Below are 26,549 nucleotides of genomic sequence, written 5' to 3'. Positions count from 1 at the left end.
CGGCGGTCCTTGAGAGGGGGTTCTGTAGCAATCACAGGCAGAAACCTAGGTAGGGAGCAGAAAAGACGAAACAACACCCGCACTACAAATCCCAGAAAACCCTGGGTCATGGCAAAACGGAAGTCACTTCCGGGACGGCATAAAAGGGCGTGCCTGGCGAAGCCGGGTGCTTGTCAATCCTTCCCGGAGTGAGACATAGCCTGAGGGTTGCGCGGACGCTTTCTTTCCCGCTGAGGACGCCGCGAGGAGGAATGCGTGGACGCTTGCCTTCCCGCTGAGGACGCCGCGAGGAGGTTGCGCGGACGCTTGCTTTCCCGCTGAGGACGCCGCGAGGAGGTTTGCGCGGACGCTTGCCTTCCCGCTGAGAACGCAGCGAGGAGGTTTGAGAGGACGCAGGGACGCCGTAGTCTTGGTGCCGCTTCCTCCATTTCCTAGAAATAAAGGTAGGATCTAGAGATAGCACGGCCGTGCTAGTTAGGCAGCCTGCCTCTCGACCTGATACTTTTCTGTTTGCTTTACCGTGTTATACTTACCGCGCCTTACCCACCAGGAGTGAGATTAACTACCTGGGGGGATTTGAACGCTCTCCTGTACCGTGACACAGGGCTGTGATGGAACAGCTCTGAATCAACCAAGACCCCATTTACCCACGAGTAGAAACAGTACCTACGTTCGGGTGTACCGAGAGTGGGCTAAATGTAAGAGGTGGCTCCGCTTCTGTAATTTTCACTGTGTTGGTATCCTGTACGTGCGTGGTAATCTGTTCCTTTTATGTTTTGTAGACTTGTTGTGCCTCAGAAGAACTCCAAGACCTGTAGACCAGACTAAGAGGGGTGTCTTCTCAACAACGTTCCGGTTCCCTGTTCCCTTCCCTTTTCCCAGGTGTACTACCTCTCCCTGGTGTGTATATTCCAAGGGAGGGTTAGTGCTATTGGTAACTGGGAGGTCTATCGTCAAGCCGTGGTCCCCGCTGGCTAGATTCCTAAGGTTAGTGGCAGGAGTGTTCTTTACTTGGGTTTTATCACCGCTGCTAACCGTGACACCTACTTCCTCTGCACTGTTTGATGCAGCTCCTTTGATTCCGTGCAATCTCTGTGCACTTGATGCTGCACCTTGGATTCCCTACTCCCTCTGCGCTCCTCGATGCCGCTCCTTGGATTCCCTACTCCCTCTGCGCTGCTCGATGCCGCTCCTTGGATTCCCTTCTCCCTCTGCGCTGCTCGATGCCGCTCCTTGGATTCCCTACTCCCTCTGCGCTGCTCGATGCCGCTCCTTGGATTCCCTACTCCCTCTGCGCTGCTCGATGCCGCTCCTTGTATTCCCTACTGCTTAAGTGCTACTTGATGCCGCTCCTTGAAAACCTACTCCCTCTGCACTGTTTGATGCGGCACCTTGGATTCCCTACTCCCTCTACGCTTCTCGATGCCACTTTTTGAATTTCCCACTCCCTCTGCACTACTCGATGCTGCTCCTTTACTACTCCTTCAATTCACCCCTACTTCTGTAACCCTTTGTAAAGCTAAAAGCACTGCCTGGCTTAAATCATCACAAGGGAGGAAGGACTATTGATTGCAATGGACTGATACCAAACCATTTCAGCTCACCAGTGATCTGGACAGAGCAACACCAAAATAATGACTGTGGCTTGGAGTAAAGGCCCCAGTGAGCTCCCTGTGACACAGAACTTGAGAGCAATGTATGTTTGCAACGTACAACCCTCACGTGAGGTCTCCTGACCTCTAAGCGAGTTTCTGTTAAACTGGGTTAGAAAACTTAAATCAATCAAATAAGAATAAATACAGGCACTGGTTTCTGGAGACTATTTTTTGCACTTATAACCCTAACACAAGTAAAATACACACATCAGTGACTATTAAAACAAATAAGCATATATGGGAGTTCTAAGTCCAGCACGATTTGCAACCCCAGTACACACAGCCCTACAATGAGGAGTATATGTTAAATAAAACACAGCCTGGCTGGAAGAGCAGAGAGCATCTCTCACTGCAGATTAGAGCCTGGCATCTAGTAGACTAAAGTAAAACTCCATGAAAGCCTAGCCACCCTCCTCCCTAATCCCTCCGGGAGGGTTTTCGTACACCATATCACCATGGTGTTTCAATAGAAAAGGAGGTTGGAAGCGGTTCAATGATAGTTCTCTAAGGAGTAAACTCCTGGACAGAGGGTAACTTCACTACAACTGACTACTACTACTATCAGCATTCCAATTAACCCCTTCAATGCTAGGCCACCACGTGCTAATTTGTTTTTGGCTATTTCGGGTAATTCGAGCTTTGGTCTCCATACCATTTTGTCCACATAAGATATCCATACCCAATTTGCATCCTTTTTTCCAACATTCTAGGGATTTTAAAGGTACCCCAGGTTTGTAGGTTCCCCTGGAGGGGACTGAGAAATGACCCACTATAGCTACATTTTGGGTTTTTGGGGGGAAAAAGGGAACAAAGTGCTGCTGATGAAAGCGTCTGATTTTTTGCCTGCAAATAGCATCAACAAAGGGTTTGCAGTGCTAAATATCATCAACTTCCCAGCTTTCAGGGACAGGCACACTTGAAGCAGAAAGTGGATCATGACGGAACCCGGATTCGATGTACAAAGGTTTGTGGCCCACTCCACAAGAAAGGCCATGGCATCTAAGGCCATCCAAGTAGCTGGTAGATTAAAAGACTTATGATTGCTGTGGATTGATCATCAGAATTGACTTTTAAGAAGTTTTATTTCAAACCTATTTCAGATGCTGCAGTTTTGGTGGTAAGTAAGCTTTAAACATACATAATCCTCGGATCCGGTTGGGACATAGAATGAAATATTTTCTAGCTATCGGGAAGGAGAGTTTTGATTCTATTAAGGACACGGAGGCGAGGATTATCACACGTGGAGATATCAAGGAGAGACCTCCTTGCCCTCCCTAAGATGATTCATTTGACAGTATGCAATGATGATAAATGGTTTAATTAATTTTGGAAATGTAATTTCGCCTTGGTCTAATGTTTATCATTCATAGTTGTCGGCTGCAAACTTGATAATGGATAAATTCATGCAAAGATTCAACTGTTGGTGTGAGAAGTCCTTTCAAAGAACAGGACAACGTGGGTCATCTTTCTATTATGTAGGTAACAATCAGAAACTCAAGTAGAACATGCAGTAAGGGATAACTTCCTCCAGAGAAGAAGAGGGACAGGAAGGGATGTCACATTTATATATACACAAATGACTGGTATATGATTGGACAATGGTTGTTATGGAGACACTTTCCCTGGTGGTTTATGGGAAATGTAGTTAATTCTGTTTTTTTATTAAGATGCTCTTTGAAGGCTGCTGGATTAATAAAGAGATAAAATATATGCATGTTCGTCATCTCTGTGTGTGTAATAGAATCTAAACTTTCCTTTTCGTTAGCTAGCAAATCTTTAATTTACTGCAGAATCCTCAGTAGAACCTGCTTTCAGCTTTCCACTTCAATTCCATCAAGATGAATTTCAACTGTGCCACACTTTTGGAATAATTTCAGAATGTCAGCTCTCTTGTTTCTCATTAGAACACTGTGGTAATGCTGCTGATCGCCAGGAGTTAACTAGCAGTCAATCAGTCAATCAATCAATCATTTGTAAAGCGCACGACATACCCATGAGGGTCTCAAGGCGCTGGGGGGTGGAGGGCGCTACTGATCGAACAGCCAGGTCTTGAGTATCCTGCTGAAGGTCAGCAGGTCTTGGGTCTGTCGTAGGCTCAGTGAGAGGGTGTTCCATGTCTTGGTGGCGAGGTGGGAGAAGGATCTCCCACCGGTGGTTGTTCTTAGGATGCGCGGGACAGTGGCGAGTGAGAGGTCAGCGGAGTGTAGCTGGCGGTTGGGGATGTAGAAGGAGAGCCGTCTGTTGAGGTAGGCTGGGCCAGTCTTGTGGAGTGCCTTGTGTGCGTGGGTGAGGAGCTTGAAGGATATCCTCTTGTTGACAGGGAGCAAGTGCAGGTTTCTCAGGTGGGGTGTGATGTGGCCCTGGCATGGTACGTCGAGGATCAGTCGTGCCGAGGCGTTTTGGATGCGTTGTAGTCGTTTGATGAGCTTGGTCGAGGCTACCGCGTAGAGGGCGTTTCCGTAGTCGAGTCTGCTGCTGACGAGGGTCTGGTGACTGTCTTTCTTGTATCTGTCGGGATTCATCTGACGATCTTGCGGTGCATGCGGAGGGTGTTAAAGCAGGAGGAGACAGCGTTGACTTGCTTGGTTATTGAGAGCGTTGAGTCGAGGATGATTCCCAGGTTGCGTCCTTGGTCGGTGGGTGTCGTGCTGCCCCCAATGTCGTTGGCCACCAGGAGTCGTCCCAGGCTGAAGGGTTGGAGCCGAGGATGAGGACCTCCGTCTTGTCCGAGTTCAGCTTCAGACGGCTGGTCTTCATCCAGTCGGCGGCGGCCTTCATTCCTTCGTGGAGGTTGGCTTTGGCGGTGATGGGGTCCTTGGTGAGGGAGAGGATCTGCTGAGTGTCGTCAGCGTAGGAGATTTTGTTGAGGTCGTGCTGTCGGGCTACGTGTGCGAGCGGGACCATGTAAATGTTGAACAGCATCGGGCAGAGGGAGGATCCCTGGGATACGCCGCAGTTGATCTCGGAGGCTTTGGAACAGAATGGGGGAGGCGGACGCTCTGGGTTCTGCCATAGAGGAAGGAGGTGGTCCAATCCAGAGCCTTGTCTCAGATCCTTGCGGCGTGGAGGCGTGTGCAGTGATGTAATCAGTGATGTCACTGACCATGTCATGAATGATGTAATATGTGACATCATCAGCAGTGGATTGCGTGCACGCGAGTTATACTTAGTACAACTAACTATAACAGAGGAATTTCAATGGTTTTGTATGAGTGAAATGTCCAGCTAACTATAACACCCCTGAAACCTATGTTTTTTTCAGTGAATTTCTAAGGTTTTTTAAATGACAATTCCTAACTATAAACTGCCTCAAACCTATGTTTTTTTCAGTGAATTTCAAAAATTTTAAAATGATAATTCCTAACTATAACCGACCTAAAACCTATGGTTTTTTCAGTGCATTTCAAAGTTTTTTTAAATGACAATATCTAACTACAATATGCCTCTAACCTATAGTGTTTGTTAAGTAAAATTTAAAAACACGTGTACACTTTTTATAGTAAAAACAAACTTAACAGTAGTGTTTTTTAACTTATAATTATACCTCCTGGTTTTATGGTATTTATTTTTTGGACATTTCCATCTATATTTATCCATATTTTTTTATATTTCAGATTTTGTAAAAAAATGAATCTGAAATTAGTATATTTCCACCTTTATTTTACTGATAAATATGCACTCATGGCTGAAAGACTGACCGTTTTCACTCATGTAAACACTCTTAGATGATAAACTATACACAACCTTCATATTAAAATGTGCAACTTTTATTATACAAGGTTATATATTGCTCTGTAAGGCTCTTTACTAAAAGTCTTTTATTGTTTTTACCCTTTTACTTTTATAACGACAGACCTATTGGCCTACTACTCATCATTGACAGCATTTACAAACGCTCAAAAAATAACCCAATTTCCGTATTCATCCACACTTTAAAATAATTACAGAGAGGAAAATAAATACTTTTCTGTCTGTATTTATCTGTAAAAATCAGTAAAAACATAAATCAAGAAGCCCTACTTATAATTTAAGAATATTTTCAACTTAATTAGCAGTAATTAACATATACGTATGGTAAAAGTATGACGCAGCACCTATAATACCTGACTTTCAACAACAGTGTTCACAGTTCGATCCCAAAGTCCATTAGCATCTTAGCCCACCACTATCTCACTGTAAGTAACACCTTGCTTAATCTTCCCTAAGCCCCAAACGCCAGCACACCTTTCCGGGGGTAGCTTTACGCTTTACAAATGCTGGCATTTTTTTTAAGTAAGAAACATAGTGTTAACAAATATTAATACATTTTTTTTCTTTTATTGTAAACGCTATTATTTTTTAATGTCTTCTATTTAGATTTTTTTAATCATGAGAATGCAAAGGACACAGTTTACCGGGTAACACTTTTTAAACTCTCCAACGTATGTAGATAATAATGACCTTATACGTGTTACTATGGAAATCGAAACCTTTACAGCTTCACAGTTTGTAACTTTTCCCAACACGTGCAGAAGTAAAACAGTTAAAACGTGATCACGTGTAAACTGTAAAACGTGACATCTACATAGGCGGAGCCGAATCTTCCTTCCATAGACTACTAAACAACAAAAAACTACCTATTGTGCGATTAGTTTCTGTTGGAAAACGAGGCAGCATCTGTGAGGCCTGCACAAATAACATGACACATTTGTCCTTCACTGGGAACCAAACATCCTAGTGCAGCACCTGACTCTCAGAGGGTAGCGTTGCAGAGCAGTCTGAGGCTTACTCAAGGGAGGTGGTGTGGGCTAGTAATCGCCATTTTCAGGTGCGCAAAATTAACACTCAATAGTTGATTGTCCAGTCTGTGCTTTGCTTTATAAAAGTAAGAGTACATTTATTAAACACACGCACTACTCAATACTATGCAACAATTTACAAATATACATAAGCTGTTGGAATTACTTTGGGACATTGCATAACATCTCCACCCCTCCCACAGGGGGGGGGGGTGTCTAGTACCACCACTCCAATGTATGCACATCATATTGTCCCCAATGCAATTAGTTGAACATATCCTGGAGTGAGGGCCCTGCGCACTGGCTCCATCCCAGTGGCGTCCCTCTCCCATTACCTCAACAAGCATTAAACAGGGATACACCTGCCTTGGTGACACATGACCCGGACCAAGCATCTCCTACTGACCCTAATGTATACACCTCTACATCTTAAGGGCTAACAGTCGGGGGTCTTCACCTAAGCGCAGCAGCAAGACTACATGTTTACGCACACTTTAGAATGACAGTACTCAGCACATTTCGATATCATTAAAAAGGCATTGCAATTACCTTCTTTTTGATCCACAGAGGTGGCGTTGGAACAGGGAGTGCCATCCAACCCTATTTAATTGATACATGGCCCCCCTGGTCGAAGTGGTGCAAGTGTATGGAGTGGAGTTAGTCTTCTACGCCGATGACACCCAACTGCTGATCTCCCTGTCTCAAGCACCTTCAACTGCGGCATCAAACTTTATGGCCTGCATGCAGGCCTTGGCCTCATGGATGAACTCGCACTGTTTGAAGTTAAACGGCGCCAAGACAGAGGTGCTGGTGGTTGGTGGAGTTAACCTCAGCTGGACAGCGGATTGGTGGCCACCATGCTTGGGTCCCACTCCCACTGCCCTGTAAGGAGGCAAAGAATCTGGGGATATGGGTTGATCCCACACTATCCTACGAGGGCCACATTCGTCGCCTAGTGGGAAAGTGCTTTGGGGTGCTAAAAACACTTAATCACACCTTAGATCTACTTCCTCTTGAAGCTAGACGCACCATGACCGAGGCACTTGTGACGTCCTGTATGGATTACGGGAATGTCCTGTTTTTAGGTGCTACAAAAAAAGTCTGGGCGCCTGCAAGTTCTTCCAAATGTGGCCGCTTGACTAGTCCTGAGACTCCCAAAAAGAGCAGCCTCTAAGCTTACTCTTGCGGCTCTACACTGGTTACCGGTCAAGAAGAGAGTCATGTATAAATCTCTCCTAATATGCCATCGAATATTATGGCATAAAGCTCCATCCTATCTCCAAGACCTGATACATAGGTATGAGCCGAGTAGAGCTTTACGCTCAGAAGGGACGGGCCAGCTGACGATTCCCCGTGTAAAAAGAGCCAAAATGGGAGGTCGATCTTTTGGAGTCGTAGCGGTTTAAAGCTGGAATAGACTCCCGATATGCCTCAGACTAGAAAGATCGGAGGCCAAGTTCAGAAGTCTTCTCAAAACTCACCTGTACAACTTATAAAGCATATGTGTGGTCGAGGGAGGTGTTAATGCTGCCTGCGGTTTCTCTCCACAGCGCGGGGACATGCCGGGATGGCGTAAAGAGGCGCTTTATAAGCTACTTTATTATTATTATTATAAAGGCATCACAGATGATCACAGGATTAAGTTGTAAATACCGTCAGACACCCTAGCAGGAGTGTCTAGCCACTTAAATCCACTTTGCTTGCGACATCACCTTACACCAGTACTTCACATTGAACATCAGTCCCTCTAAAAGAAATACCCATTAATAAATACATTTCAGTGCAATTACACCATTTCACCTCCAGGGGATGCCCTTCTCGAGACATCTCCAACTCAGCCCTTCAATCTTTGATGCACTTCTCAATGAACCCCCAGCTGTCGAACAAAAGTTCCAGCCTAGGAGGTGATGCAATCTTCGCTGAGCGTTGAGGGGTTATTCCTGTTAAATCCTCAAGAAACTTACGATGGGACTTAGCTTTGTGCTGGGGGCGAGACGGCGCTTCTCCAGCATCTCCACCCTGCACCTTTTCACACTCAAGGGTGACCCCTCTCCTCTGGGGACCACCAAAACGCCAAAAACAATCTATTCCCCATGCCTTGCAAGGCATTATTGGGGCACTTCAAGCTCCTGCTGCTTAATAATAGATGAGTGGCCCTTCTGCTGTTCTGGGGAGAGCTGCGCTGGCGCTTCGCTGCTTTCGGGGGCCTCGGTGAGGGGCCCGGTCCCACCCGGACCCCCGGGTAAGGGTATGCGGTGCGGGGAGCTCACCCCCGGCCGTTCTGCGCTTTGGTCAGGGGCCCAGTCCCACCCGGGCCCCTGCGCCTCCTTCCTTGTCCGGGGCCCCGGTCTCACCTGGGACCCCCACAGGCTCTCCACGTTGGAGGGCAGTCTTCACGGGGAGTGCGACTGCGCTCCCCAGCTTGATCTTCTCTCCGGGGGCGTGACGGCGCTCCCCCTCTTCCTTTGGCTTCAGGGGGCCATAGTGGGGTCCTGGCACCCTTGTCGGGCATAATTTTACGGGGAGCGCGACAGCGGTCCCCGGCTTTACTTTGGGTGGGGGCAGCTCCCGGGACCTGACCCACCCCGGGGGCCTTTTCTGGACTGGCGGCGGAGCCTCACGCCCTTCACTGTCAGGGAGCCACAGGTCAAAGGTTGCTCACCTTCTGGGGGCCATATCTCACGCCTTCTTGCTCCTGGCGGTGCCCCCCAGCCAGTGGGAGCACTCTCCTTCACCCTCCAGATCTTCAAGAGGGTGAATTCTGCAGGGGGTGGTCTGCACTGGGTCCCTGCGCTAGCCTTTCACCTGGCTCTCCTCCTGCGCCTCTCTTCTCCCTGCGCAGAGGCCCCTGCTTCTGCGCACCAGTCCTGGGTGCTTCGTCTGGTGCTGTTAGGGGCCTGGGTGACAGTCAGGGGGTCTCTCCTTCCAATTGCCCATTGTCAGGCTCCAGCACCTTCCACCTCAGCAGACCACACCCCAGAGAGAGCTTCTCTTCTTGTGCAAGTACTTTTTAAAAGTTGAGTAGGGGGCTGGCAGAAAGTCTCCTTGGGTCCTATCAAACAGCGACACATCACTTCCCTGCCCCTGCTCCCTCCTTCTTGTCCAGCCTCTGGGTTTGTTCAAAATGGAGTCGTCCAGTGTCTCTGGAACCCAACTCTTTCCTTCTTGGTGCAGCCTGGTGCCTGGCACCCAGTGACAGCTGATACTGGATGAGCCTGTAGCCCCACCCATCGTCTTCTTTGTGGAGAGGAGGCCCTAGCTTGTGGAAGAAAGGTTTTCAATCCATCCAGCTGAGGTCAACCCTCAGCCTGGGTCTGGTCATGGCTGGCTCAGAGAAATATGACAGTTCTGTATGACCCAAAAGCAGTACAAATATGACTTTGGATTCTGCAGAATACTTATTTTCACCTACTCTACAATGGACTTTATTGCGGGTCCGGAATCTGTAGGCCTTGTGGAAGTCATTTTAGCCATGGGCCCCACATCCCCATAGGGGAATAATGAAGTGAAAGCACAGAAAAACACACGGACTTTCCCTGGCATGTTCCTTCCTAGGTTATAAAGCCTATTCCATGTCACCACCCAATTCTGCGTAGGTCCTGCCACACCATTCAATTTGTACCTGCTCCTGGACTGCGCACGCTAGGAATCTCCCCTGCGCAGCCCTACATGTGTGCACATGCATGTACACATGTGTCTGCATGTAACCAGCCCGGTGCCCCATACTCCAGCTGCTGCGCAGCCGCCTGGACAAGCCAGGGGGACACCAGTAAAATCTCCATGCAGTCTCCTTCATTATGAGTTCACTGTGGGTGAGTCCCAGATTAGGAGGCTCTCCCACAGTAAAAGCTCAACAATTAGGTGCTCAAAAAGTGAAAAATCCGGGTGGCCCCTAGTGTCAGAACCACCTTCTAACAGTTTCCTTTTCACAAGTTATTTCTGCATAGCCAATCTGTGATGCAGGTTCCCTTTACTAGCATCGGATTCTTGTTTTGCGTCAACAGACATATTCCAGAGTTGTACGTTGTTTCAATGTGGCATAATAGATAGTTATAATTTGTGGCTATTTGTCAATATTTAAACATTTATAACTAGAAAAAAGTGTTATTGCATGTTTTTCCCTTTTTCTATATAACGTCTGCAGCTTGTTTTCAGAAACAGATAGATTACAACAAACATTGCTCCTTTTCTGTCTCTTTTCAGCTTATATATTGTGACTTTCTATATTATAATATTGACACTGTACTTCGCTTGACAGGTGTTGGTGACACGTCGGCGCAAACCCTAAACATTTACAATCAATGTCACCACCTTCCAGTTGTTACTGTGTTTTCCCCTAGGGATCATATACTGTTAATATGTATATTATAATATTAAACGTTATGCTGATGTCAGTGGAGTTCATGCCCGGTCGTCACAAAGAGTAAAGAAATATAAGCAACGTCACCAGCTTCTTATTTTTAGTCTGTTCCCCCTTTTGATCATATACTTTGAATATATGTATTATAATTTTCACAGTCATGATCTCAGAGGAGTTTATGACCCGTCGCCACGAAGATCACACCTTTTCACCTCCCGGAGAAAAGAAGCTCAAAATAATTACCACTCAAATGTATTTCGTTATGGATGTTCTGTTAAATAGATAACTTTATTTTCCTTTTCTTTTTACTGTAACAATGGTCTCAATCATTATATTGTAATAGATTGTCCTATTGTTACTAAAGAGGAATAGGAGATTTGTCTGCGCTATCTGTAATACAGCTTACGAAACATAGAACGTACTTGATCAGATATTATTTTACGAAATTGCAGAATAAAAAATATAGCTATCATACATACTTTGTTACTTTAAATATTTGATAAACCCTAAATTTCTGAATGTTATTTTCGAATTTCTATTCATCTCATTTGTGGTTCCTATTCACCTTCTCCCTAAAGAATATATAGGACCAGTACTGTATATTATAATAGTACTATCCTATATATTCTTAAGTGAGAATGTGATTTGTTAGCGGAACAGTGTGCGACTTCTAAGCACTATGACAGAACGTTTCTGAATTCTACAGAATATAAATTTGAAAAATAATAATACATACATTTCCTTGTAATACTAAGTCATTTGTATTTACCTGTTTTTTACTTGTTCTCTTGACCTCAGATAATGTAGTGCAGGAGTGTTTGTTGTAGCAGTTCCATTCTACTTTATCTAAAAGTAACTGATGCCCTCTTACATTATCAAGAATATGGGGCAATACTTTTACAAACTATAGCAAAAAAAATGAGGGTATGGACATACTTAACTGATATTTTATGAAATTCCATTTTTAACTGTCACCTCTTTCGTATATATTGCGTCAGTTTCTGAAGAAAGTTTATTCGTTTTTGCTAAATAAAAACTGTTTCAAACCTAGACTGAAATTTTTGCTGCACAACCACACCTCCCCATCAGAAAAGTAAACACCACATTATAAGTAAATAGTGCTCCTGGGAAGTATCCCACCCACAAACTTGATTTAAAAAAACACCGCAAGACTGTCATTTTTCTGCTGAGATTTGTACAGCACACGGCAACTATATAAATGGCCCTTGAAACATATAAAAACAATGTTTACCTTCATAATCCCTGTTCACCACCTTGTGATCACTGTACAGAGTTAATAGTGTTCCTAACCTCCCCTCTACTACTTTCTTTTCCCATACTCCTTTGGAAGTGCGTCACAAAATCACTGACAACAGTGAACCGTTCCCACCCAATAAGGAGCAAACTTGTGCTCGAAACACTTTAGCCCATAAAATGTCGATGTTGTTCCACAGAGGAGGAAGGAATGACTGCCAAAACATCTACTTATAATGTTTCACAGCCAATGAACATTAAGCTTCATAAGTGCCAGCTTGAAACACGTTACCCAATGAAAAGTCCCTAATACTCCGCGAAGAGGGAAGGAATCGCTAACAACATTTTTACTTTCAACAGTTTACAGCCAATCAACATTACGCTTGGTAAAGTCCTGCTTGGAACACGTCAGCAAATCAGATATCCCTCCTACTCCGCAGAGCGGAAATGAATGGCTGAAAACACTTCTACTTTCAATAGTTCGCAACCAATCAACAGAAAGCTCCGGAAAGTCCTCCATACAACATGTAAGCCAATTAGATGTCCTTGCTACTCTCCGGAGCAGAAGTGAATTGCAGAAAATACTTTTACTTTCGATAGTTCACACCCAAATGTACATTAAGCTTGTTGTTGGAACACCTTCGCCAATTAAACGTTAAATTTGTTCCACGCACACATACAGAACACACCGTCCTACATATTTATACATTTCCTGTAACAAAATGACTCTATCCATAACAAAAGTGAACACTGCCTAATAAATAAACATTATTCCACATTATTTTAAAGAAAAGCCGCAATAAGCCACATTGTTGTTTTCCCGATATAATTTCCACAGCCTACAGCACCCCCCTCCCAACATGAGTAAGGACTGTGGGGGCCCCAGCCAACCCCTGCTATTATTTTTATTATATTTTCCACTAACTTCTTCTACGACTAACGGTTCCTATGGAAAAAAATTAAAACTCCAGCACAGTAACTGTTTCGATTAGCAACATAGTGTGGCGAACTTCTAACCTCTGTGCTCACTTAAGTGTTCCATGTACTGTTACTATGGTAACAGGCAGTAAGCAATTTGGGGGTAGGGTTTAAAGGTACTGGCTGTACAGAAACAGTTATATTTACCCAGGATCCTCTACATGACAAAAAGGAAAGCAAATTAAAACAGAATACTGTGTACCAGATTTACAACCCCCTTGCGCCACTTTCGAGTCCAAGGTCCCCCTGCAAAATTAGAAGTGTGGGGGCCTCAACGACCCTCCTCAAGCCCCGGGAACCACCACCCCCGGCATTTGTGTATTGTGGGAGGCAGGCTGCGTGGCCCTCTGCCTGGAGCCCCTCGAGGGCCCTGGGGACCACCACACCCCAGGACCGGCTCCTGCAGTGTCCTGGGGTGCCTACCCCCGGGATACTGCTGTTTGCTATGAGTGGGTGGGAGTCTCGCGGCTCCCGCCCTCCCATTGAAAGACAGAGCAGTGAAATCTGTTCTCACTTTCAAAATCCAAACCAGATTGCTTTTCCACATGCAAGTCAGACCCTCCAGGTTTTCGCGATTTCGCGATATCGCGATTTGCCGCGAAATCTGCACTTTTTTAAAAATGCCGCGATTTTTACGAAAGTGCCCGCAAAATCGGCACTTTTGTAAAAATGGCGGGATTTTTACAAAAGTGCCCGCGAAATCAAGCGACAAGACATAATCAGTGACAGTCAGGATACATTTTCAAGTTGTCACCCACTACCGAAAAGTGATGCTTCCAAAGATACCTGTCAAAAGCTCTGCTGTAGGAATCTGATCAATACATTATTGTTGATTCAGCACTAACTTCTCATACAAACTCAGGCATTTATATTTGCTCTCTTTTCACAGTCCAAAATGTAACCCTAATAAGCGATTTCTTCCTTTCCTGGTCTTTATTCGAGTTGCCATTCGATACTTGGAAAAATTTGGCAAAACAAAGCATTTTATAGATACATTCTGCTCCCAAGAGCATGGTTGATGAGCTTTTGAGAACTGAAGTTGTGCCTAGAAGACCTCCCTCACTTTGCAGCACACTTTGTTTCCATTCCTAGTTGACGCAAAGCACCAAGGCGCCTAGTACATCCCGCCTTTAGTAAGCTCACACTTTTTTGCTCTGACGTTGTAATCCACCAAAGAATAAATATCTTCCCCCTCCTTGGAGAAAGGCCTTCTTCAAACAATGTTCAATTTGTATTCCTCTGGATTTCTCTGTTTGTATGAAATTGACAGTATGACGATCCCCCATAGCAGAAGGAAAAGCAAATCATTTTGCCCTCTGCTAAGCCGTGGGTCCCAGCTTTGTTTATTCTGAGACAATAACACATGGGGCTCTTTGAAAAATTGTTACTGTCCCCCCCAAAGTCTACGTTCACTTTTATAATTATGGTTCTGAACATATTAATGTTATTTTTATTTAACAGTTGTTTTCTAGAGCGCCATGTCCACCTAGTCAGATTTCAGGGCGCTGTACATTGCATCCAGGTAATGAGCCAGTGAAAAAATGATCGACTTAAAAAGTCATGGATCGAAAAGGGAAACCGCTGACTGACAATCCAGGCAATTACGTGAACAATGCACACAAAACAGACAGTGCACATACACTTGTATTACAATGGCACTCTCCTGGCTCCCGGATGGGCCCTTGTCTGCAGACATGCACTGCCTGGCCCCCGAGGGGCCCCAGGAGGGCTCAGTGTCCGCAGACAGCAGTAGCTTTAGAGAGTTCAAGGGCATCAGTGACCCGGCGGCACAGGCGTCAGACGCACTACAGACCAACACACACAGGCATCAAACACACAGACCACAAACACACACAGACCACAAACACACCAGGGACCAACACACGCAGACCACAGACACACCAGGGAACAACACACACAGACCACAAACACACCAGGGACCAACACACACAGACCACACACACAGACCACAAACACACCAGGGACCAACACACGCAGACCACAGACACACCAGGGACCAACACACACAGACCACAAACACACCATGGACCAACACACAGACCACAAACACACCAGGGACCAACACACACAGACCACAAACACACACAGACCACAAACACACACAGACCACAAACACACCAGGGACCAACACACGCAGACCACAAACACAAAAAACTAAGATATCTGTGTTTGTGTAGGGAAAAACGCCAAATAAAATGCCGCTAAATTGCTGCTAAATTTCCATATTTGTGCCGCTAAATTTGCTAATCCATGCCGCTATATCCTGGGGGGTCTGGCAAGTTAGAATCTCCCCATGTGGAAAAGCAATGCCATCTCCCGAAGGACGCGGGGAGCCGGTGGGACCGTGGGGGCATTGTGGCTCCCCCCACGGTCCCCAACATTTTTTATAAGACCCAGAGGATAGGGTCCCCGGGGATATTAGAAATTACTGATAGGGGCTATTTTTTTACTGTAAAATTAGAAGTTTCGCACCCAGTGCTGCCCCCTGGTGTGCACGCGCTTGATGCACTACTCATAATCCTTTCGTGCACAACTTCGACGCGTTTGGGAGCCATCTTGCTTTTCCACATGGGGAGCTACTGACATGCAGCTCACCATGTGGAAAAGCAATCTGGTTTAGATTTTGAAAGAGAGAACAGATTTCCTTGCTATGGGAGGGTAGGTTGGACACCCCGGGACACTGCAGGAGCCGGCCCTCCCATAATACATAAAGCTCCGGGGAGTGGTGGTCTCCGGGGCTTTGGAGACCTTGCAGCCCCCCCCACAATTTTTTTTTTGTAGCCCTGGGTGGTGACGAGGCCCTTGAGTGCTCCAGGAGAGGGCCACACAGTCCCCCTCCCACAATGCATAAAGCCCCGGGCGGTGGTGTTCCCACGGCTTTGGGGACCTTGTACTCTTTCCCTCACCCTTTTCTTTTAGCCCCGGGGGTTGCCGATCCCTAGGGATGGGGGGCCCCTCTGGGCCCCCCATAAAATGTAATAATTTTGCCCCCGGTATTTAGACCCCGGGGCTAATTATAAAAAAAGCTCTGTTTTATTTTATATATTTTTTTACGCAGAGTCCGCTTACCCTACATGCACCTGCCGGGTCTTTTAAAAAAAAAAAAAATTGTGGGCCCTGGGAGTCCTTCTGGGACCCCATAAGCAGGTCTAGAGGGTCAAAGTATTTATACTCTGCCCCCTTGGTACGTTTTGCACACATATTGCACTGACTTCTTCAGCCTCGCTTCTACCGAGGCACAAAATGGCTGCCAACAGTTCCTGGTTTCGAATGTTGACAACCACTTGACAGCCAATTAGCATTCAGCGCGTGATCGGAGGGGTGCGCTTACAATACTCTCACTGTGCGCTCATAGTCTGCGGATCCCCCGCGCCCATAGATATATAAATGCTTTTAACTATAATTTTCTCTGGAACTACTGAACAGATTTACACCATTTAAGCAAAAGGCACAAGTTTGAACTGAGGACTACCTCTTTGCCAAATTTGGTGTAATACCGTTCAGCAGTTTGGGCTGTAGCTGTGGCTACAGGTCCTACGGGAAATTGCATAGCGAAAGCGCGTTTTGGGACTCCCCTTTTTCGAAGCCTCCGCTTGACGAATCACCGTGAAACTTTCAGGATAGGAGCATACCGGAGCTGACTGTAACTTTTGAAAATTTCATGAAGCCTCCACAGGGCTTGGTCGCCCCACTCACTGCTGCCGCTCCTGCCTGCCTTTGCCACCTCTTGCCTGCAGATTCCTTCGCTCGCTGCCCGCTGCTCCTGGGAATTTCCCGCTGCTCCTGGGAATTTCCCGCTGCCCGCTGCTTCTTGGAATTTCCCGCCGCTGCCTCCCTGCGGCCCCGCCCCCCTGTGATTCCATTCGCCGCCCCGCTCCCGCCACCCAGCTGCTCCTCCCTCCCGGCTCCTTACTTAAGGGGACCACAGAGTGTGACCGCTCAGCCCTCCACAGGGCTTGGTCGCCCCACTCACTGCTGCCGCTCCTGCCTGCCTTTGCCGCCTCCTGCCTGCAGATTCCTTCGCTCGCTGCCCACTGCTCCTGGGAATTTCCTGCTGCTCCTGGGAATTTACCGCTGCCTGCTGCTTCTTGGAATTTCCCGCCGCTGCCTCCCTGCGGCCCCGCCCCCCTGTGATTCCATTCGCCGCCCCGCTCCCGCCACCCAGCTGCTCCTCCCTCCCGGCTCCTTACTTATGACGCCCCCAGAGCGACCGCGCAGCGGATGCGCGCAGCGGGAGCACCGATTGAGCGCCGAAGGTGCGCCAAAGGTAAGCCCGTCTGCGCCCGTCCGCGCCTGGCCCGCGCCCAGCGCCTGGACCCCTGGCCCTCCCCGCCGAGGCAAGACGACCCGACTGACCTACGACGCCACCACTCTCAACGCACTCAATGCCGGCCGGACCCACGCCTGCTGCCGAGCCACCCCGAGACGCACCCACGGACCCTTCACCTGCTGCACCTGCAAGTTCACCTGCCTCCGAACCTGCCCCGCACCCGCCAAGACAAACACCAGCAGCAACCACCTCAAGTGCATCCTGATCAACACCCGCTCCGTCCACAGACACGCCGTGGAACTCTGGAACCTCCTCGACGCTACATCACCGGACGTCGCCTTCCTCACGGAAACCTGGATGAACGCCTCCTCTGCACCCGACATCGCCATCGCCATCCCGGACGGGTACAAGATCATCAGGAGGGACCGCATCAACCAGACCGGAGGTGGCATCGCCATCGTCCACAGGAACACCATCCGCATCACGACCGACGCCAACGACTCCTTCGCCGCAGCCGAACATCTCCACTTCCAGATTCACACCGACCCTAAGACAACCCTCAGAGGCACCCTCATCTACAGACCCCCGGGACGACGCACACAATTCAGCGAAGACATCACAGACTTCATCAGCCCGCACGCCCTCCCCTCCACTGACTACATCCTCCTCGAGGACCTCAACTTCCACCTGGAGAACAACAAGGACCGCAACACCACCGCCCTGCTGGAAAACCTCGCCAACCTCGGACTCAAGCAACTGGTCAACACTCCCACCCACTACGCCGGCCACACGCTTGATCCTGTCTTCTCTTCCAGCAAGTACATCACCTTCAGCCACGCCACCGGACTCCACTGGACCGACCACAGCTGCGTCCACTTCAGCTTCAAAAGATCCACGACCCACCACCACCCGCAACAGGTACCTCACAGGAATTGGAGCAAGATCACCGCAGACCAGCTCACCACCTCCCTCAGCCAGAGCCCACCCCCCAACACAACGGACCCCAACGAAGCAGCCCGCAACTTCACACAGTTGCTGACCGCCTGCGCCGATGACCTCGCACCACTAAAGAACCCTCCCAGCAGACCCAGAAGCAAGAAGGCATCCTGGTTCACCGACGACCTCAAGGACTCCAAGAAGACCTGCCGCACCCTCGAGAAAGCCTGGCTCCTCGACCGGACCACCGACAACATGACCGTCCTCAAACACGCTACCCGCAAGCACCACCAGCTCATCCGCACCACCAAGAAGAAATCCCTGAAGGAACGACTGGACAACAACGCCCACGACAGCAAAGAGCTCTTCACTATCGTCAAGGAGTTCTCCAACCCCAGCACCGGCACCAACGACATCACTCCGTCACAAGACCTCTGCAACTCCCTCGCCTCGTTCTTCCACCGCAAGATCGCCGACATCCACAACAGCTTCGGCGCCCCACCCACGCACCCAACCGTCGAACCAATGCCCTCCACCGCCACCATTCGCACCTGGACCACGGTGACCACCGAAGACACAGCCCGCACGATGAACACCATCCACTCCGGATCACCGACCAACCCCTGCCCACACCACGTCTTCAACAAGGCCGACTCCACCATCGCACCCCAACTCCGGAACATCATCAACGCCTCCTTCAACACCGCCACCTTCCCGGAGAGCTGGAAGCACGCCGAGATCAGCGCCCTCCTGAAGAAACCTACAGCGGACCCCACGGATCTCAAAAACTTCCGCCCCATCTCGCTCCTCCCTTTTCCTGCTAAAGTCATCGAGAAGATCGTCAACAGACAGCTGACCGCCTTCCTCGAGACGAACGGATCCCTCGACCCCTCGCAGTCCGGCTTCAGAGCCAACCACAGCACCGAGACCGCCCTCATCGCAGCCACCGACGACATCCGGACCCTGCTCGACAAGGGGGAAACAGTGGCCCTCATCCTACTGGACCTCTCCGCTGCGTTCGACACAGTCTGCCACCGCACCCTAGTCCAGCGCCTCAGCAACATCGGTATCCAAGAGAAGGCACTGGAGTGGATCATCTCGTTCCTCGCCGGAAGAACACAAAGAGTCCGCCTCCCCCCGTTTCGCTCCGAGGCCACCGAAGTCATCTGCGGCGTCCCGCAAGGATCTTCACTCAGCCCCACCCTCTTCAACATCTACATGAAACCTCTCGCAGCCATCACACGCCAGCACAACCTCAACATCATCTCTTACGCCGACGACACCCAGCTGATCCTCTCCCTCACCAGAGACCCCAACACCGCCAGAACCTGCCTACACGAAGGGATGAAAGACGTCGCCGAGTGGATGAAGGACAGCCGCCTGAAACTGAACTCGGACAAGACGGAAGTCCTCATCCTGGGATCTTCGCCCTCCACCTGGGACGACTCCTGGTGGCCCCCAGCCCTGGGCACCGCACCCAAGCCAACCGACCACGCACGCAACCTGGGCTTCATCCTGGACCCCTCCCTCTCGATGACCAGACAAGTCAACGCCGTCTCCTCATCGTGCTTCAACACCCTGCGTATGCTTCGCAAGATCTTCCGCTGGATCCCGACCGAGACCAGGAAGACTGTCACCCAGGCACTCGTCACCAGCCGAATGGACTACGGAAACGCCCTCTACGCCGGAACCACAGCCAAGCTACAGAAAAGACTCCAGCGCATCCAGAACGCCTCCGCCCGACTCATCCTGGATGTCCCCCGATGCAGCCACATCTCCAGCCACCTGAGGAACCTGCACTGGCTCCCCGTCGACAAGAGGATCACATTCCGGCTCCTCACCCACGCACACAAGTCTCTCCACGACCTGGGCCCCAAGTACCTCAACGACCTCCTGACCTTCTACACGCCCACCCGCCAGCTACGGTCCACCAGCCTCGCCCTCGCAGCCGTACCACGCATCCGAAGAGCCACCGCCGGAGGAAGATCGTTCTCTTACCTGGCTGCCAAGACTTGGAACTCCCTCCCCATCCACCTTCGGCTGACCCAGGACCATCTCGCCTTCAGGAAACAACTCAAGACCTGGCTGTTCGAGCAGTAGCATACCCCTCCCCCCAAGCGCCTTGAGACCCTCCCGGGTGAGTAGTGCGCTATACAAATGGCATGATTGATTGATTGATTGAAGATTCGTCAACCGGCGCCAAAGTGATTTTAAATAGAATGTTGCGGATTTCCCACAGAAAATAGGTCCTAACTATAACTACCTACTGGCGAAAAAATCATAGGTTTCACACATATTATAGTTAGCTGGACATTTCACTCATACAAAACCATTGAAATTCCCCCGTTATAGTTAGTTCTCTAACTATAACTCGCGCGCCTGCAATGCACTGCTGATGACGTCAAATATTACATCACTCATGAAATGGTCAGTGACATCACTCATGACATCACTGATGACATCTCAAATGACATCATCCAGTGAATGTGTGTCTTTCTGAAAAATAAATATTTTTATATATGTATCTCTAAAGGTCAACGGAAGAATAAATGGGTAAACAAGTTTCTAAATGGATGTTTTTTTTGTAAAAAAGATTGCATAACTGATTTATAAAGTGTATCTTAGTGAATACATGTATTAGCGAGTAGTGTTTAAATATGTAAATATCTGTATCAGTGTCTCACTTTGTCTATAAGTGGCTGCATGGGTTGGTGAGTAGCTACATGAGTGTCTATATGGGTTATTAGTTCTGTTTTTTGAGTATCAGTATGAGTGTCTGTATGGTTCGGTGGGGATATTAGCGTATAGATGCATGAATGAGTGACTCACTGTTTGTATGTGTTTTGAAGACAGCATGTGTGCAGGACTGTATGGGTGGATGAGTGTGTGTATGGGTGTGTTAGTGAGTAAATGACTGTCTCAATAGTATATTTATGAGTAACTACATATGTTTTAATCTAGTATATGTGAGTATTGATGTATATAAGTGATTATATGTGAGAGTGAGAGATTGGACGAGTTCCTGTATAAATAGGTATGTGTTTCTATAAGTGATTGTTTAATAGAGTAAGTTTGGGTACGTTTCTGTAAAAGTAAGTGTAGTGGTGTGTGTATAGCGGTATATGCAAATAAATGGATGTTTGATAGTTTATTTGCATGTGTGAGTATGTGTGGGAGTAACTCTATGGATGAGTGTCGGTGTGCAACAGGATGGATAGGTGTATGAGTACATATGATGAGTGAGTACATGTATGAGTGGCTATATAGAACTGTTGGTGCATTAAGGGATGTGTATGTAGATTTTGGAATTACTGAATAACAGGTATTGGTATCTCCATTTTTTTGAAAATTTTAGTTTCTATTTTTGAATGTGTGTATCAAGGGTTATATTACACTGATAGGAGGTCTGCCACTCTTTCACAAGGATGATATAATCAGTGATGTCATCAGTGATGTCATTTGAGATGTCATCCGTGATGTCATGAGTGATGTCACTGACCATGTCATGATTGATGTAATATGTGACTTCATCAGCAGTGAATTGCGATCGCGTGAGTTATAGTTAGATGAGCTAACTATAACGGGGGAATTTCAATGGTTTTGTATGAGTGAAATGTCCAGCTAATTATAACGTGTGAAACCTATGGTTTTTTCAGTGAATTTCTAACGTTTTTTAAATGCTAATTCCTAACTATAACATGGCTGAAACCTATGGTTTTTTCAGTGAATTTCAAAGGTTTTGTAAATGATAATTTTTAAATGTATTAATTGTTATATTTTTTTATACCAATTTACCAAATTGTTTTAAAGTATTTATTTTAAGATATTTTATTTTTTAAATGACATTACATATTTTTTATATAAATTGAAAAAAAATGTTTTTTAAAATATAAAAATTGTAATATTTATTTATTTTTATTTGATACTTTTTTAATGTATATATACTTTATATAGCAGGCAATGATATCCTATGGAAGGAAATTCAAGTTACTGGTAAGTACAGTTACATTTACTTTTCAGGATCGGTAGTGAGCTGAAAGATCCAGCACTGAGGTCTCTACAGGTGAGTAAATCAGAATTCGTAGCTCGGCTGATTTTAGAGGAATTTTTTAAAGTTCCAAAACTCCACACTTGGAAGAATTTCCAAGTGAAACCAGTCAATGTTAGCCTATGGAAGGAAATTCAAGTTACTGTAACTACGATTAGAAATACTTTTCAGGATCAGTAGTGGGCTGAAAGATGCAGCACTGAGGTCTCTCCTGATAACAGGTGAGTAAATCGGAATTCGTACTTTTTGAGGAATTTTTCGCTCAATAGTGAAGGAAGGGGGCGGGGCCTGAAGTGACATGTGTGCAAACATGCCCTGTGGCGTGTTTTAAGTTGGGGAATTAATTCTTCTTCAATCCTGAGGTCCCCTGTGGGCCAACTAGCCCACCAGGTACCTCCACTATGCGCCAGGGAGCAGCGTTGCAGAGAGGTGTTCAGAGGGCTCACCCCCTTTTTACAACACTCTGCAACGGAGCTCCGTGGGGCTTACTGGAGGTACCTGTTGGACTAGTTGGCCCCTAGGGGACCTCTGGATTGAAGAAGAATTAATTCCCCAACTTAAAACGCGCCACAGGGCATGTTTGCGCACATATCACCTCTAGCCCCGCCCCCTACCTTCACCACTGTGCAAACACGCCCCATAGCGCGTTCTAAGTTGGGGGATTAAGTCCCCTTGCATACTGGGGGTCCATGGGAGCCAACTAGCCCACCAGGAACCTCCAGTATGCGCCAGGGGCTGCGTTGCAGAGAGGTATAAAAAGGGGCGTGGCCTCATTACACCTCTCTGCAATGCAGCCCCCGGGCGTGTTTACAGAGGGGGAACTAATTCCCATTGCATACTGGGGGTCCCTGGGGGCCAACTAGCCCACCAGGAACCTCCAGTATGCGCCAGGGGCTGCGTTGCAAAGAGGTGTAATGAGGCCACGCCCCTTTTTACACCCCTCTGCAATGCAGCCCCCTGGCGCGTTTGCAGAGGAGGAACTAATTCCCCTTGCATACTGAGGGTCCCTGGGGGCCAACTAGCCCACCAGGAACCTCCAGTATGCGCCAGGGGGCTGCGTTGCAGAGAGGTGTTCTGAGGCCATGCCCTTTTTACACCTCTCTGCAACGCAGCCCCCTGGCGCTTACTGGAGGTTCCTGGTGGGCTAGTTGGCCCCCAGGGACCCCCAATATGCAAGGGGTATTAGCTCCCCCTCTGCAAACGCGCCAGGGAGCGCGTTTTCAGAGAGGTGCAGGGAGGGGGCGTGGCCTCCTCCCGATCCTGGTTTTTTTTTTTTAAACTGCTTTTAAGAAGGGGGGCTGTGTAGCCCCCCTTATTTTTCTTTTTTTTTTGGCCCTGGAGACCCCATCCCCCAGGGCCTGCCCCCAATTTTTTATTTATAAAAAAAAAATCGGGAAGGGGGCCGCGTGGCCCCCTCTCAGGGCCATACTCTGCCCCAGGGACCCCATCCCCTGGGGCATGGGCCTTTTTTTTTTTAAATTAGGAGGGGGGCTGCTTTGCCCCACTCCTGTGGCCACCTTTGGCCCCGGGGACCCCATCCCCGGGAGATGGCCTTTTTAAAAATGTTATTTTATTTTTGGGGGGGAGGGGGGCTGCGTGGCCCCCCTCCCGGGCCACTTCTGGCCCCGGGGACCCCATCCCACAGGGCCTGGCTGGGATACATGGGATACGTACGTGTATCCCACGATTTAAAAAAAATATATATTTTTTTTGTCTTGGGGGTCCTTGTGGGACCCCCTGAGCAGGCCTAGGGGGTCAGGGTGTTTCTACCCTGCCCCCTTTGCGTGTTTTGCACGTTTGTTTCACTGCTTTCTTGTGCCTTGGTTTTACCGAGGCACAAGATGGCTGCCAACACTTCCTGGTTTGGAGTGTTGACAGACAGTTGACATCCAATCAGCATGCAGCTCGTGCTTGGGAAGGTACAGAGTACAGTACAGAGTACAGTACAGAGTACGGCACTTCATCTCTAGAAATATCTATGATTTTACTTTTTATTTTCTGAGGAACTACTGACCGGTTTACACCATTTAACAAAATGGGTAATCTGCGAACCGAACTCTACCTTTTTGCCAAATTTGGTGCAATTCCGTTCAGCCGTTCGGGCTGTAGCCCTGGCTAAAGGTCCTATGGAAAATTGCATGGGGAAAACACGTTTTGGGACCCCCTTTTTCTCAGCCCCCACTTCACGAATCACCCCCAAACTTTCACGGATGGAGCGGTGCGGAGAAGGCCGTTTTCTTGGAGAATTTCGCGGGTATTTGTTGACCGGCGCAAAGTTATGAATTGAATGTTGACGAGTTCCTATGGAAACTAGGTCCTAACTATAACTACCTACTGGCGACCGCCAGTAGGTAATATATATATATATATATATATATATATATATATATATACCCTTGCATTTTTCTTCTCCTGGGGGGAAAAGAAGGGGGAGTCGCACATCCAGCACCTTGCTTGTGGCACATGAGTAATACAGATGGGCAGCTGTAATGTCCTGGCGCGTTTTGTTCGCCTGCTGCGAACTTTTTCAAAGGTTGACCCAGGTAGTTAGGGGTGTGTCAGTAGGAAACTTCAAGGTCTTTTTATCGCATAGCCGGCCCTCTGGTGGACACCTTTGGTGGTGATAACCTGGCATGCTGGTTGTTGAAGTTTCACTGAGTCCCGATTTGATTTGCTGGAGGTGCCGTTTGGACTCTGTTACTAAGGAAACCTGAGGATTTCCTGCGGTGTTGTTCCGGTGACAGACCGTATTTGAGGACTGTTTGGACCCTTACCAAACTCTGGTGTTTGGCGGCTGCCGTTCACCCTTAAGTTCGTTTCCGAGGCAAAAGTTGTGGTCCGTAGTCGGGTGAGTGTCGGCGTTCTTCGTAGGTAGTGCGTGACTCTGCAGCTGGACCCACCGCTTTAGATGCTTGCATTTTTCTTCTCCTGGGGGGAAAAGAAGGGGGAGTCACCCATCCAACACCTTGCTTGTGGCACGTAAGTAGTACAGATGGGCAGCTTTAATGTCCTGACGCGTTTCGTTCGCCTGCTGCGAACTTTTTCAAAGGTTGGCCCAGGTAGTTAGGGGTGTGTCAGTAGGAAACTTCAAGGTCTTTTTATCGCATAGCCGGCCCTCTGGTGGACACCTTTGGTGGTGATAACCTGGCATGCTGGTTGTTGAAGTTTCACTGAGTCCCGATTTGATTTGCTGGAGGTGCCGTTTAGACTCTGTTACTAAGGAAACCTGAGGATTTCCTGCGGTGTTGTTCCAGTGACAGACCGTATTTGAGGACTGTTTGGACCCTTACCAAACTCTGGTGTTTGGCGGCTGCCGTTCACCCTTAAGTTCGTTTCCGAGGCAAAAGTTGTGGTTCATAGTCGGGTGAGTGTCGGCGTTCTTCGTAGGTAGTGCGTGACTCTGCGGCTGGACCCACCTCTGTATATGCTTGCGTTTTCCTTCTCCTGGGGGGAAAAAGAAGGGGGAGTCGCACATCCAACACCTTGCTTGTGGCACGTAAGTAGTACAGATGGGCAGCTGTAATGTCCTGACGAGTTTCGTTCGCCTGCTGCGAACTTTTTCAAAGGTTGGCCCAGGTAGTTAGGGGTGTGTCAGTAGGAAACCTCAAGGTCTTTTTATCACGTATCCGGCCCTCTGATATATATATATATATATAAATGCTCCTGAAAAAATGTCCCAGAGACGCACTGTCGTGGTGTGGAAAATGTATTCAAAATTACAAATAATGCGTAACGCAGACAACGTTTACACGTTTTTTTAGGAGCAGTTTTATATTACACGTCCGGGCACAGCTGCCAACATGCACCCACGGCAGTCTGGCAGCCTACGCCTTCATTATAATATATATACATATACATTACCTACTGGCGGTCGCCAGTAGGTAGTTATAATTAGGACCTAGTTTCTATAGGAAAAGTGTTTTGTGTTTTCCCAATAACTTTGGTGCCGGTTTACAAATCTTCGTGAAATTTTCAAAACTAGTGATCAACTCTGGTCAGCTCCTGTCTTGAAAGTTTTGGAGTGATTCGTCAAGCGGGGGCCGAAAAAAAAGGGGGGTCCCAAAACACATTTTCCCAATGTTATTTTCCATAGGAAACTTTAGACAAAGCTACAGCCCAAACTGCTGAACGGAATTACACCAAATTTGGCAAAAAGGTAGCCCTTGGTTCAGAAAGAGCCTTTTTGTTAAATGGTGTAAATCCGTTCAGTAGTTCCTGGGAAATTTGAAAAATTAAAAGTTTCGATATC

This window comes from Lissotriton helveticus (assembly GCF_964261635.1).
Source record: "Lissotriton helveticus chromosome 1_1 unlocalized genomic scaffold, aLisHel1.1 SUPER_1_unloc_3, whole genome shotgun sequence".
Taxonomy (NCBI): domain Eukaryota; kingdom Metazoa; phylum Chordata; class Amphibia; order Caudata; family Salamandridae; genus Lissotriton; species Lissotriton helveticus.
The sequence above is the reverse complement of the archived record's forward strand: the minus strand, read 5'-3'. Positions refer to the sequence as shown.